Here is a 12724-nt window from a genome sequence, read left to right as displayed (position 1 = left end):
ACATGTATCCAGATAGATCAGGTACCATGAGAAGCCCTCCAGACACCTTCCCCATATCGCATCTCAACCTGCCTATAACTGACCATATAACAATGGGTTCCTGAGGAACAGGAAGTATGATACTCTTCCTCTCCCCTATTCCAACCCCTTCCAGCCCTTTTTCACCAGGCATTGGATACCTTTTTCTTTCTGGATGTTAACCTCATCCTAGCAAGAAGGTAACCCAGAGCTGTGTTCCATTCAGACCTTTAGGACCACTATCCCCTTCCCAACAGTCACTACTTAAGGACATGACTGTTCACAACAGGAGTTGCCAACTACAATGTTTCCAATAAAATGGTGCAATGGATAGAGCATCTGGCTTGGAAAAGGAAGACCTTAGTTCAAATTTGGTCTCAGAGGCTTACTGGTCATATGACACCCCCCCCCCCAAGCAAGTCACTTAACTCTTTGTCTCAGTTTTCTTATCTGTAAAATGAACTGGAGAATGAAATGACAAACCACTTTAGTGTCTTTGCTAAGGAAACCCCAAATGGAATCATGCAGGGTCAAATATGACTGAAACAACTGAACAACAACAAAAGACCTTATCATCTTATTTGCCTTTGCTCTCCAAGATCTAGGATGCTTCCCAGAGGGTCCTTGTTATCCTAGGCTCTATAGGCTGAGCTTCTTAATCTTTTTGTGTTTATATAGATGCCTTTAGCAAACTGGGGTAGACAATAGACACCTCAGTTTTTAAATGTATGGAACAAATGTGTAGGATTACATGGACTCTAGGTTGAATATTACTCCTATTCTAGGGGATAATGCTATCTCTACAAATCTCATTATGAGACTCACTCTCCTACGTATCCTAGTGAAATGATATTGAGGTATATATGGGGCAAGGACAATTTAAAACTCCTGGTGCAGTGGGGTGGGGGATAGTGGGTTGTGGAAGTCCCTTCTTTTTTACTGGAATACTTACTGACCTTTCCTTGAATTCCATGCCTCTACTATTCTCCAAGTATCTGTTCTTCTCCTTAACTATCTTCTTTGCTGACAGAGGTTCTGTTCTTAGAAGCTTTCTGAAACTGTCTTCTGAATCCATTTTTTGACTAGAAATTTGTACTCTCTCAATTGTCCCTAGAGCTTTCTTAAACACATGAACTCTTGAACTGCAAGACAGGTTTTCTCTCTCAGTCGCTAGATATCATGGTCAGTGGGTGGGGGGGGGGGAGTAGAGGGGAAAATAATTCTTTAACCCTCCTCTTCAGAGGTCTTCCCCACTGAGTACTGCCAGTCCGAGGCTTCCAAAAAATTAACTGGTGTTTCTAGGGTTTAACCATTTAACATTTCCACTCTTTATTTTTTGCTTATCCAATGAGGTTGCTTTCTTTAACAATGTTAGAGAAAGGGGGACACATTATACAGAGATCAGGGCATAGAGACATCTTTCTTATTAGTTTACAACCTCATGAACTACTCAAGAGTATATGCTGGGTCTTCTGGGCTTAGAATTGGTTAAAGATCAAATCCTCTCTACTTATACAAGTAGGTAAAATATATATACAAAATGAATACCAGGCAGTTGGCTCAGGAAGAGAAAAGTCCTAGCAAGTGGACATTTGGATCAGGAAAGGCTTAAAGTAGAATGTGGTATCTTCTGCTGGAACAAAACATTTTCTGCCTGTGGTCAATACTTTTCTTAAGCCAGGTGAGGTGGAAAGACAAGGCAGCAGCTGGCTGAGCATGCCTAGCCCTATGAGGACCTATGTGGACTTAGGCCTTGGGCCATCTATTGTAAGAGAATTGAATCTTTAAGAAAAATTGTATTTGCTAAATGATACTTCCATGGGCTATCATGGAAGGATTCTATTTGGGCACTTCAAATTGTATCATTGGGGTTCATTGAGATTCCCTGTCTATTTAAAACAATGGGATACAGAATTGAATTACTTTGTGTTGTTTGAGAAGACCTAAGGGTTGCTTCTTTTGGCTTGACATATTTCAGTTTGTCATGCCAGCCCTTTGAGGTGTAAAAAAATCAAATGGAGGCACTTAAATAATTTAATTTATAAGCTTGCTTACAGCTCTGTGGTTTATCAAACCAGATGTCAGTAGTCTCAGTTTCTTTCAGCTCAGCTGCCACCAGAACAGGAATTAAAATCAGCTCTGTGTGCCAAGGATTTGGGCATTAAAAATATTCATCAGTAGTGAATCGAGATCAGACTTGTGATTTCATTGGTTTGGAGAACTCCCAGGCGATGAAACTGCCTTTACCATTGTATAATGGTACATTTTTTGCAACTTAGTCTTAGAGAACTACCTTGAGTACTACAAAGGTAAATAACTTACCCCACCTCATCCAGGGTAAGAAGGGGTTCTTGAATCTGGCTCTTCCTAGCTTTGATGTCAGCATCCTATTAATTCAGTTATGCTACTTCTCTAATTAATATACAGATAATGCAAGTAGAGGATGATATATTTTGACCATTACTCAGTTCTGAAGATTCAGTAAAACCCATTATGAATCCCCTCTCTCTCCTCTCTCCAGAGCAGTGGTTCTCAAACTTTTTTCATCTGAGGACTCCTTTACACTCTTCAAAGTTATTGAACCGCAAGAGCTTTTTTAAAAAAAATATGGCTCATATCACTTATTATGATATTTATGTTTACCATATCAGAAACTAAAACATGTTATCATGAAAATAGTTTTGAACTTTCAGACCCCCTGAAAAGGTGTCAGGGACCCCTCCCAGGGATCTTGGGATCAATCCTACTTTGAGACCTGCCTTAGAGCAATGGTTCTTAACCTTTGTTTGGTCCCGGACCTCTTTGGCAGTCTGATGAAGCTGTTGGGCTCAGAAACATATTTTAAAGACATAAAATAAAATGCATAGTGTTACAAATGACACCATCTATACTGAAACACATTTATCAAAACAGTTAAAAGCAAAAGTTTGTGAACTTGAGGTTAAGGATCCCTGTTCAAGAGCAAGGATTTACTTGGTTGGCAGTTAAGAGATGTACCTTAATTGTATTTTTCTTTCTAAGGAGTGTCAAAAGTATGAGTGCTCTTATCATGCTCCTCTTAAAACTGGATTTTAAGAGGGTTATTTACATCTGGTGGGGCAAATGCATTCACAGTTGCCTTTTACACACAGGTGAGAATAATTGAGTTAAAGGAAAGTTTGTAGGGAGGTAAGTTGATAGACTGTAATAAGTATGGGGCTAAGAGTCAGGAGACCAGGATTATTGGACCTGATATGCCAGTTGCTGGCTGTATAAAAATGATGAGGCTATTTTCCCTCTATGGGTTGCCCTTTTATTTCTAAAGTCCCTTTCAATCCTAACATTCTGATGATGCAGATTAGTTTTCTAGACTCTGAGTACTTTTCTCCCTGTTTGCATTTGGCTACTGTGTCATCATGAGACTTTATTGTTCATTCATTTTTCATTCGTGTCTGACTCTTGATGACCCCATTTGGAGTTTTCTTGGCAGAGATCCTAGAGTTGTTTATTATTTCCTCCTTCAACTCATTTTACAGATGAAGAAACTGAGGCAAACTGGGTTAAACGACTTGCTCAGGATCACATAGCAAGTAAGTGTCTGAGGTCAGATATTAACTCACAAAGATGCATCTTCTTTAGTTCACTCACAGCACTCTGTCCACTGCTCCACCTAGCTTCTTGAGATTACCCTCGATGGTCAGAAATCATTCTCTCCTCTTGTGATTCCTCTTACTTAAAAATGCCTTTTTTTCCTGTCTCTACATCAAAATCCTTCCCACCATTCAAAGCACAAATCAAGCTTCATCTCCTCCATAAACTCTTCCCAACTCATCCAGCTCACATTGTTCTCTTCCTTTTGGGGGGACTCTTGGCATTTCTAGTCTTAAGGAAAGTCAATACTTTCTTATTTAAATACCTGATTTACAGACTGAGAACAGCTTAGTTCTCCTGAGTATATAAAGAGGAACAATGGTATGATGTCACTGTAGGGTATACTGGCACACCCTTCTAGGCATGCCTGTGATTATATATTATCTTCAGTAGTTCTTGTTATTCCTTGCATAACTATCTTCTCTCCCAAGCTAGACCGTAAAACTACTTGGAGTCAGCTATCAAATCTTAAGACTCTCTGTGTCTCTCACACAAAACTAAAAAAAGAGAGTTCTCAATACATATGTAATGGGGGTTTGGCACATGTTCAAATCACCTAAGATGTAGTTTAACCCTAGTAGTTACTAGGAACCTACTTCAAGGAGACAGGAGAACTGGTATATTTTTGCACATCCTCTGTTGATCTGCTATGCGATAAGAAGCAGACTTTCCTTTGTCTAAGTAGCTGGTACTATTTGTGTCTTTAAAACTTGGTTGCTGGGCATAGCGTACCACTTTTCTGCATTTGTGTCTGGGAGTGAAAGATTCCACACAGTAAAATAGAGGAGGGCCTAAGGGTTACCTACCCTTCACTAGAGACTACATGGCTTTGAGAAATGGACTTGGGGTTTTGTTCTTGTTTCATTTTTCATTTTTAGATCTGTATATAGGGATTGGAGCCCTTAACCTAGGAGAGTAAGCCATGGGAATCTTGGAGCCTAGGATTTCAAATCCCATATATTTCATTGATTAGTTGCTTAAATTCTATACTTGTGGACCTTCAATTGAAGGGCATTAAAACTGAAAAAAGGGGGTCCTTCTCCACAGAGTTGGTTGGTCCTTCCTGAAGGATCAAAGGAACTTTTTTCCAAAAAGTTTTCATTGGGGGCCCAAAATTTGAACTTAGAACATTGTAAAAAGTATGTGCTGACCCCTTTTAAGAGTGAACCATTCCATAATTTGAGGAACTAATCTGTAGAAAATGGAATATGTTCTCTGGTCTCATGTTTCTTCTACATCCTCTGCAAGATTCCTTAACATGCAATTATTTTTGAAGTTTGGGGAAAGTCAATATCATTATCCCACAATTGATGAACTCTGAAACTATTGTTTAAATTAGTTGCTTTGTTGATCCTCTGAAGATTTTGAAATAAATCACATCATCTGCCAAAATGAACAATTTTGTTTTTTTCAATGTTTATGATTTTAGTTCTTTTATTGATACCTACAGCATTTCTAGAACTATGTCTAATAATAGTGGGGAGATGGGGCATCCTTGTTTTATTCTTGTATTCACTGAGAATATTGCTAGTTCTCCCTCATTGCCAATGATGAAAACTTTTGGCTTTAGGGTTATCATTTTTATTATATTAAAAATGACCCTTCTATTGCTGTGTTTCTCAGAGTTTTCAGGATAAATGATTTTTCTACTTGAGTTCCTTATCATATTAAGATTTAGCTGCAATCTTTCTCTTGGCCATATTTTCAGGTCTTCACTTCCACACTGATTAGGTTGCTTAAACCTGAATGTTTATTGGAAGTAAACTTAAAACATGGGATATAATGATCATTAGATAACTTTTGATAAATAACTTTTGAATTGACAGAGTCTGGAAATTAAATCTAGCTAATAGCTAACTAATGATATAGCATTACAGGTAAGAAAAATTCCTTGTGTTATTTTATATGTAGGTAGAGCCCAATGTGTTAGTAAATGTCAGAAATTTGAAACAAAATCAATATTTAAAAATTTCTCAAAGTAAAGACAAAGCATGACTGAGAACTGAAGTAAAGGAAGAGATTTCTAAATTATGTAAGTGGTTCCCATATCACATTTGTTCATCAATTCATTGTCATTATATTTGTGAATTATTTTTCATCCTGAATAGTTGCAATCTTTAAAAGGAGCATACCCTTTTTTCGGCCTCCCACATTGATAAATGCTCACACAAGTTCTACTTTGTTTCACATGTGCTGAATTATGTCACTTTGCTGAAAATATGGGACAGAACAAAAGAGATCTTATCACTATGACTTTTTAAAATATTGAGAAGTAAATTGAGAGAGAAAAAGAAAGAGAAAGAGTGAGAGGGAAAGAAAGAGAAAGAAAGGAAGGAAGGAAAAATCCATTTATTACATGTAAAGTACTAGGAATTCAAACATAAAAATAAGAATCTCTTGATTCCAGGGAGCTCATATTCTAATGGGGAAACAACATGTATAGGAGGGCTCAGCTCCAAGTCAGATGGAGAGGTCCTATGGTCTTTATAGTGTAACAGCAAAGCAGATGGTAATGTATCATCTTTAATGGAATTTCCACTGGTGAAATCATACAGGTTTCTAATGCTGTACCATTTGACAGTGCCAAGGACTTTGATGGCAAGGTTTTTTTTTGGTCTTCAATATCTGTGACCTTGTGCATAGCAACAGAAAAAAAGTTAGAATTCCTTAAGTAAAGTGTCCTCTGCTAGGCACAATGGAGGACAATGCTTGGCTTTAAGCTTGTATTCTTGCTCTAGAATAAGATGCACCCCCATGCCTTTGTCATGAAAAAGGTCATAATAATGTAGCAACAAGTACATACAAAAGTCATGTGAAAACTGAAGTACCAAAGAACTATAAAGCAAGGGAGTGGCCCCAAAATTTAAGCTTAGCAGAGACCTCAGAGGTGATACCTTCCAAGAACTACCAGAATGTAAATCACTTTTGACTAACATAGTCTACTGACAAAGAGACTAGCTTTGGCTTTTGGCCCCAATGACCTGGGACCTACTCATTTCATGAGATGCTCTTTATACTTTTGTCTAAATCGTTAATAATCATGTTCCATGGAACATTCAACTAGAGAATCCTTCAGCCTCTTTTAAATTATCATTGAACAATAAGCAACCACTCTTTGGGTTTGGTCATTCACCTGGTTTTGAATCTGCTTAACTATATATACACTGTCTAGTTCACACCTGTATTCCTTCTCCACAAAAAAAAATTGCATGAGTCAGATGCTTTGCTATACTCTAAATAAGTCATAGATATGCCATGCCATTGATTCATTAGTTAGGAAAACCCAAAAGGGAATTAATAACAGGCAAGATTTGCTATTAATGAAACTCTACTTGTTCTTCATCATCATTTTGTTTTTTTAGATGTCCCTTAACTGTTACGTTAGTGAGGAAAGGATTAAGTGCCTACTATGTGCCAGGCATGTGGAAAGCACTTTACAAATATTATCTCATTCAATCATCACAACAACCCTGGAATGCATTGTAATAGTATAATCCCCATTTTACAGTTCAGGAAACTGAGGCAGAAGTTGTGATTTTTCTAGGGTTACGCAGCCTGAAGCCCAATTTGAACTCATCTTCCTGACTTCAAACCAGCTGCTCTTTTCACTGTGTCACCTAGATGCCTCTTTAGTAATATATCCTAAAATTTTGTCAGTAATTTAAGTGTTATTTCTATTCTTTCATACTTGTAAATCAGCAATAATGGGTAGATGGGTTTAAAAGTAGTGGTAGTAGTAGAAAGACCATATCCTAGCTTCACCAACTCAATATTATAGTACTAAGTGGCCATTTCTCTCTCTATATATATATCTCTGTGTCTCTCTGCTTATTATTATTAGGAAAGTAAAAAGATAATTCTAATCCCTCCCATTTCAAAACAACAAAATTCTTACAAAATATATTACTTCTTTCCCTAAAAGTTACATAAAAGAAAGAAGTTCTAAGCAACTTCCCGAGTGGCTGCAAGGATTTAACTCTCACCTATGTAAAAGGAATTATCAATTCAGTAGCTTTCTTAGGGATTTTAAAGGTCTCATGTCAGTTTCTTTACTAGAAACTACATTTCTTCCCTTAATATGGCCCTTGCTAAGGGATGAAATCTGAAATCTCTATGATCTTTGAAAATCTTCATTATGAGACTGCAGTGCTGTCAAGTTGAATCAACTTATTCACTCTCAATTACCTCTCTCTCTCTCTCTCTCTCTCTCTCTCTCTCTCTCTCTCTCTCTCTCTCTCTCTCTCTCTCTCTCTCTCTTCTCTTCCGCTCTCTCTCCTTGTAGTCCCTCACCTTTTGCCTTTTACATATTTATGCCAGAAATCAGGAATGGAATGATGGAGGTAATGATTTTCTCTATAGTTAGGGAATAAATTGCCCAAAGATAATGGCATTTGAGAAACTTTTGCTCTGTTCCCTAAAAGTATCTTAGGACTCAAATAGTGGAGCTCTTTCTCAGGAGGAGATTCTCCATGGCCTATTCATTTCTAGAGTACTTTACTGAGAGTGCCAACAAGCTTCCAGTTTCCACAATGATTGTAATGATCTGAACATCTGCCCACTGGGAAGGGGACTGAAATCACTGAATCATTTCATAAAGGCTACTGCGCAGTTGACAGGTATGAAGATAAATTTCCCATTTGCTTCTGAGTCTTTTCAGTTCTTCCTGTTTTGTCCTAGATTTTACCTCAGCTCTATTATTCAGGCTGGGCTAGTCCTATTGTTGGTGCTGTTCTTCATTTTGTAACTTTAATGTCTGCATTCAGATGGCACATTTAGACGGTGGGGAGGCTACTGCATACTATCAAATGAGAGAGTGCTTTGAGCACATGAATCCTGGGAGTCAAAGGAATCTGAGTTGATGCAGGCAGCTCAGGTGAGTTAAAGGCCACCCCCACCCAAAAAAAGGAAAAAGCCAATATTGATCTGTCAGACTGAGATTCCTAGATATAGTCCTCATAGGATTTAGAGTCAGGAAGGATCTTAGAGCACATCAAGAGATTGACTTTGTATTTCTTTTATTTATAGTTTTCTTACATCATCTAGATTCCCAACTATATTCCTCCTCCTCACCTTCCAGAGAATTATTCCTTATAATATACTTTTTAAAGGAAAAAAATAGAAAGGGGAAAAAGGCTAAAAAATATAAGCAAAACTGATCACACATGGAAAAACAATATGATCTTATATTCAGTGTTCCACACACATGAATGTTAACTTCTGCAAAGAAATAGGGGAAAAGTGTCTTGTCACCATTCATTCTTTGGGGCCAAGCTTGTTGGTTATAATTTCAGGTTTGATTTTTGTTGTTTTATGGTGGTTATTATTTCCATTTGTTCTAGTTATTGTTTGTACTATTTTTCTGGCACTATTTATTTTACTTTACATCAGATCATACAAATGGTTCCATGCTTCTCTGTATTCATTATGTAAATAATTATTTCATATTCCATGTACAACAATTTGTTTAGCCATCCATTCTCCAGTTTATGGATATCTTCTCTCTTTATAACTCTTTACTACCACAGAAAAGCAACTATAAATATTTTCATGTATATGGAACTTTTCCCTTTGTAAATTATGACCTGGAAGATATATATCTAGCTATGGAGTCTCTGGCATAAAGGGCATGGGCATTATAGGGACTTCATTTACATAATCCTAAATTGCTTGACTGAATGCCAACCCCTTTATTTTATAGAAGCTAAGACTGAGGCTCATAGAAGGGAAGAGACTAGTTGACGGATATGTAGATATTAAATAACAGATCCAAATTTGAACCCTAATCCACTGACTCCAAAGTCAATATTCTATTCATCATGTTTGTTGCCTCTACACAACTCTACAAAACAACCTCATCAGTATGAATAAGACAAAAAAACCAAATTAGTAATTAAGATGCTTTAACTATTACTCCATCTCATTAGTTTCCACCAAATTCATATCTGTATTCAGAGCCATCTTTTTTGATTGTTCAGTCATGTCTGACTCTTCATGACCTCATGGATGATATTGTTCATGAGATTTTCTTAGCAAAGACACTGGAGTGGTTTATCATTTATTTTTCCAGTGAATTAAAGCAAACAGAGGTTAAGTGTCTTCCCCAAGGTTACATAGCTAGTAAGTGTCTGAGGCCTAATTTGAACTCAGGTCTTCCTGATTCCGGCTCAGCAGTCTATCCACTGACCCATCTAGCCACCTTGGTTATGGTGAACTGTAATTACTCATATGTCTTTCAGTAGCCTACTTCTTTTACAAAGATCTTTTCTAAAAACTTGTTCTGTCAATATATCATTCTCACAACATCATATATTATAGTATACACATTTGATTAAATTAAATCCACATGACAAACTTTTATTAAACACCTGCTATGGGAAAAATTATATGAAACAGCCTTTTGTTGTATTATCAAGAGCACTAGACTAAGAATTAGAAGACCTGGATTTGAATACCTCATTTCCTTTTTTATTAATCATTATCTTCTATCTTATAGTGAATATTCAGTTTTGGTTTTAAGTTGGAAGAATGGGAAGGGTTAGGTAATGGGGATTAAGTGACTTGCCCAGGGTCATACAGTTAGAAAGTGTCTAAGGTCAAATTTGAACCCAGGACCTCCCATCTCCAGGCCTGGCTTTCTACCCATTGGGTCACCTAGATGCCCCTACATTTACTATTAATAGCAGTTTGCAGTTATTTAATTTCATTCCTCAGGCCTCTCTTTCCTCCTATGTTAAATGTGAGGGTTGAACAAGATGCTTTCTAAAATCCCTTCCAGCTCGTATGTTCTATATGATTCTGCTGTTTGAGGATTTTCAAGTTTGTATCAAGCTTTCATAAATAATATAGATGACTTCTGTTCTATGCTTTAGATATTATCCTTCTGCGATTCTTGATCATGTTTTGACACATTGGATCATATTCTTGTATAGCAGAAGAACTCTGTACGATGCTATGTTTTTATAAAGTTATGATCATCCTTTTACATAAATGTGGATATTCATGTGTGTGCTGGTAAACACACGTGCTATACTCTAATGACATTCATTTCTCAAGTGCTACTGGCCAAATACCAAATTTTTATGCTGGTTCCACTGATGATTTCTTCCTTTAATGTGCATATGCAACCTGAATTCACTTGCTTTAGGATTTTTAAAAAACATATAATTGAGTACAGTTGAGTCATGCTTGACATTTATGGAGGATAATTCAAATTTTCAATTAAGGTTTGTGCATAATTAAATTGCACTCCCTCAAAATTAGATACAGGTGGTCAAATATGGATGCAGTTGAGGTACTTAAAAGTCTACTGTCAGTATTTTCTGTTCATAATTCAATCATGCAGGTATAAAAAGGTGTTTTTAAAAAATTTACTTCACAGAAGTATATGTCATGTTTGCAAAGTTGTCATGTTATTTAAAAGAGATCAATTGAGTTGAAGTTGTTTTTTTAATTAATTACTCTTTTTTTCTTTTTAAATGTTTTACTGATAGCAGAGCGAATCGGCACATTCACTACCTCTGAAAATGCATCATTCCATACCTGTTGACTACCACTTCTCTAATGAGGCGTGCTAGATATACTTTGCTATCTAGTCCTCTGAAAAGTTATGCTGAGCTCCTGCATTGATCAAGAGTTATGAAAGCTTTCAGGATTTTCCTTTACATGATTTTGGTTACTGTAGAAACCATTTTCCTGGTTCTGCTTACTTTATACTCCATCAGTTCATATACTCTTTCTAAGGTTCTCTGAATTCTTTAGATAATGTTCTAAGGAATTTACAGAAAGTTCACAGTTCTGAAATCTTTAGAGATTTTTCTTATGACATGGGAATATCCCATTACTTTCAATCCTTTTACATTCATTTACCATAATTTAGTCATTTTCCTATCAGTGAACATCTATTTTCAGTTTTTTGCCACTACAAAAGCTACTATGAAAAATTTTGAATGTATGGAAATTTTATCTTTGTTTCTGACCACCCTGTGGTATATGCCTACTGGTGATATCACTAGATCAAAGGATATTGCAGTTGAGTGACATTTTAATTTAATTCTAAATCATTTTCCAGAATGGTTGCACAAACTCATAAACAAGAGGACATTAGTATGTCTTCCCACTGCCACCCCAATATTTATCTTCATTGTTTATCATCTCGCAAATATGAAAGGTTTGAGGTGAAACCTCAACATTATTTTCATTTGGATTTCCTTCTATAGTAGTGATTTGAAATGTTTTTCTTTCAATTTTATTGGTGGCTTTTATTTATTTTTTTGAAAACATCCTGCTCTTATTACTTTATTTGGGGAATGATTCTTCTTATATATTTATCTCAGGGGCAGCTAGGTGGCTCAGTGGATAGAGAGCCAGGCCTGGAGATGGGATGTCCTGTGTTCAAATGTGACATTAGACAATTCCTAGCTGTGTGACCCTGAGCAAGTCACTTAATCACAATTGCTTAGCTCTTTCTTTTGCCTTGGAACTGATACTTAATGGCAATTCTAAGGCAGAAGGTAAGGGTTTAAAAAAAAGATTTATTTCAATTCCCTCTAAATTTTAGATGCCTGAATTTTATCATATATTTACTGCAAATATATTTTTATTTAAATACTTTTCTAGTTCTGTTTGTTTTGTCCTTGCTTGTACAGAAGCTTTTTTAATTATATGTGACAATAGTTGTTCACTTTAACTCCTACAGTTACTTCTCACTTTTGTTCAGAATTAAGAATTCTTCTCTTAATCATATTTCAAGGTACCACTTTCCATTCTCAATTTTTATTAATATAAAGGTGCGTTGGTTATGACTAAAGCAAAGCTAAAGGCTGGACCAGTCAAAAGAAAAAGACATTGAAATTTAAAAGAGAAACCCTTTTAGCTGTAAAGGAAGCACTTCATACCTTAAGAAGGGTTTGAGACTTAAATAGGTCATCTATATGTTCAGCTAGGTGATGTAGTTGGTGGGCAGGGGACAGCTAGGTGGCAGAGTGGATAGAGTTTTGGGCCTGGAATCAGGAAGACTCATCTTCCAGAGTTCAAATTTTGTCTCAGATGCTTACTAGCTTTGGGGCCCTGAGCAAGT

This window comes from Gracilinanus agilis, chromosome X, assembly GCF_016433145.1.
Source record: "Gracilinanus agilis isolate LMUSP501 chromosome X, AgileGrace, whole genome shotgun sequence".
Taxonomy (NCBI): domain Eukaryota; kingdom Metazoa; phylum Chordata; class Mammalia; order Didelphimorphia; family Didelphidae; genus Gracilinanus; species Gracilinanus agilis.
The sequence above is the reverse complement of the archived record's forward strand: the minus strand, read 5'-3'. Positions refer to the sequence as shown.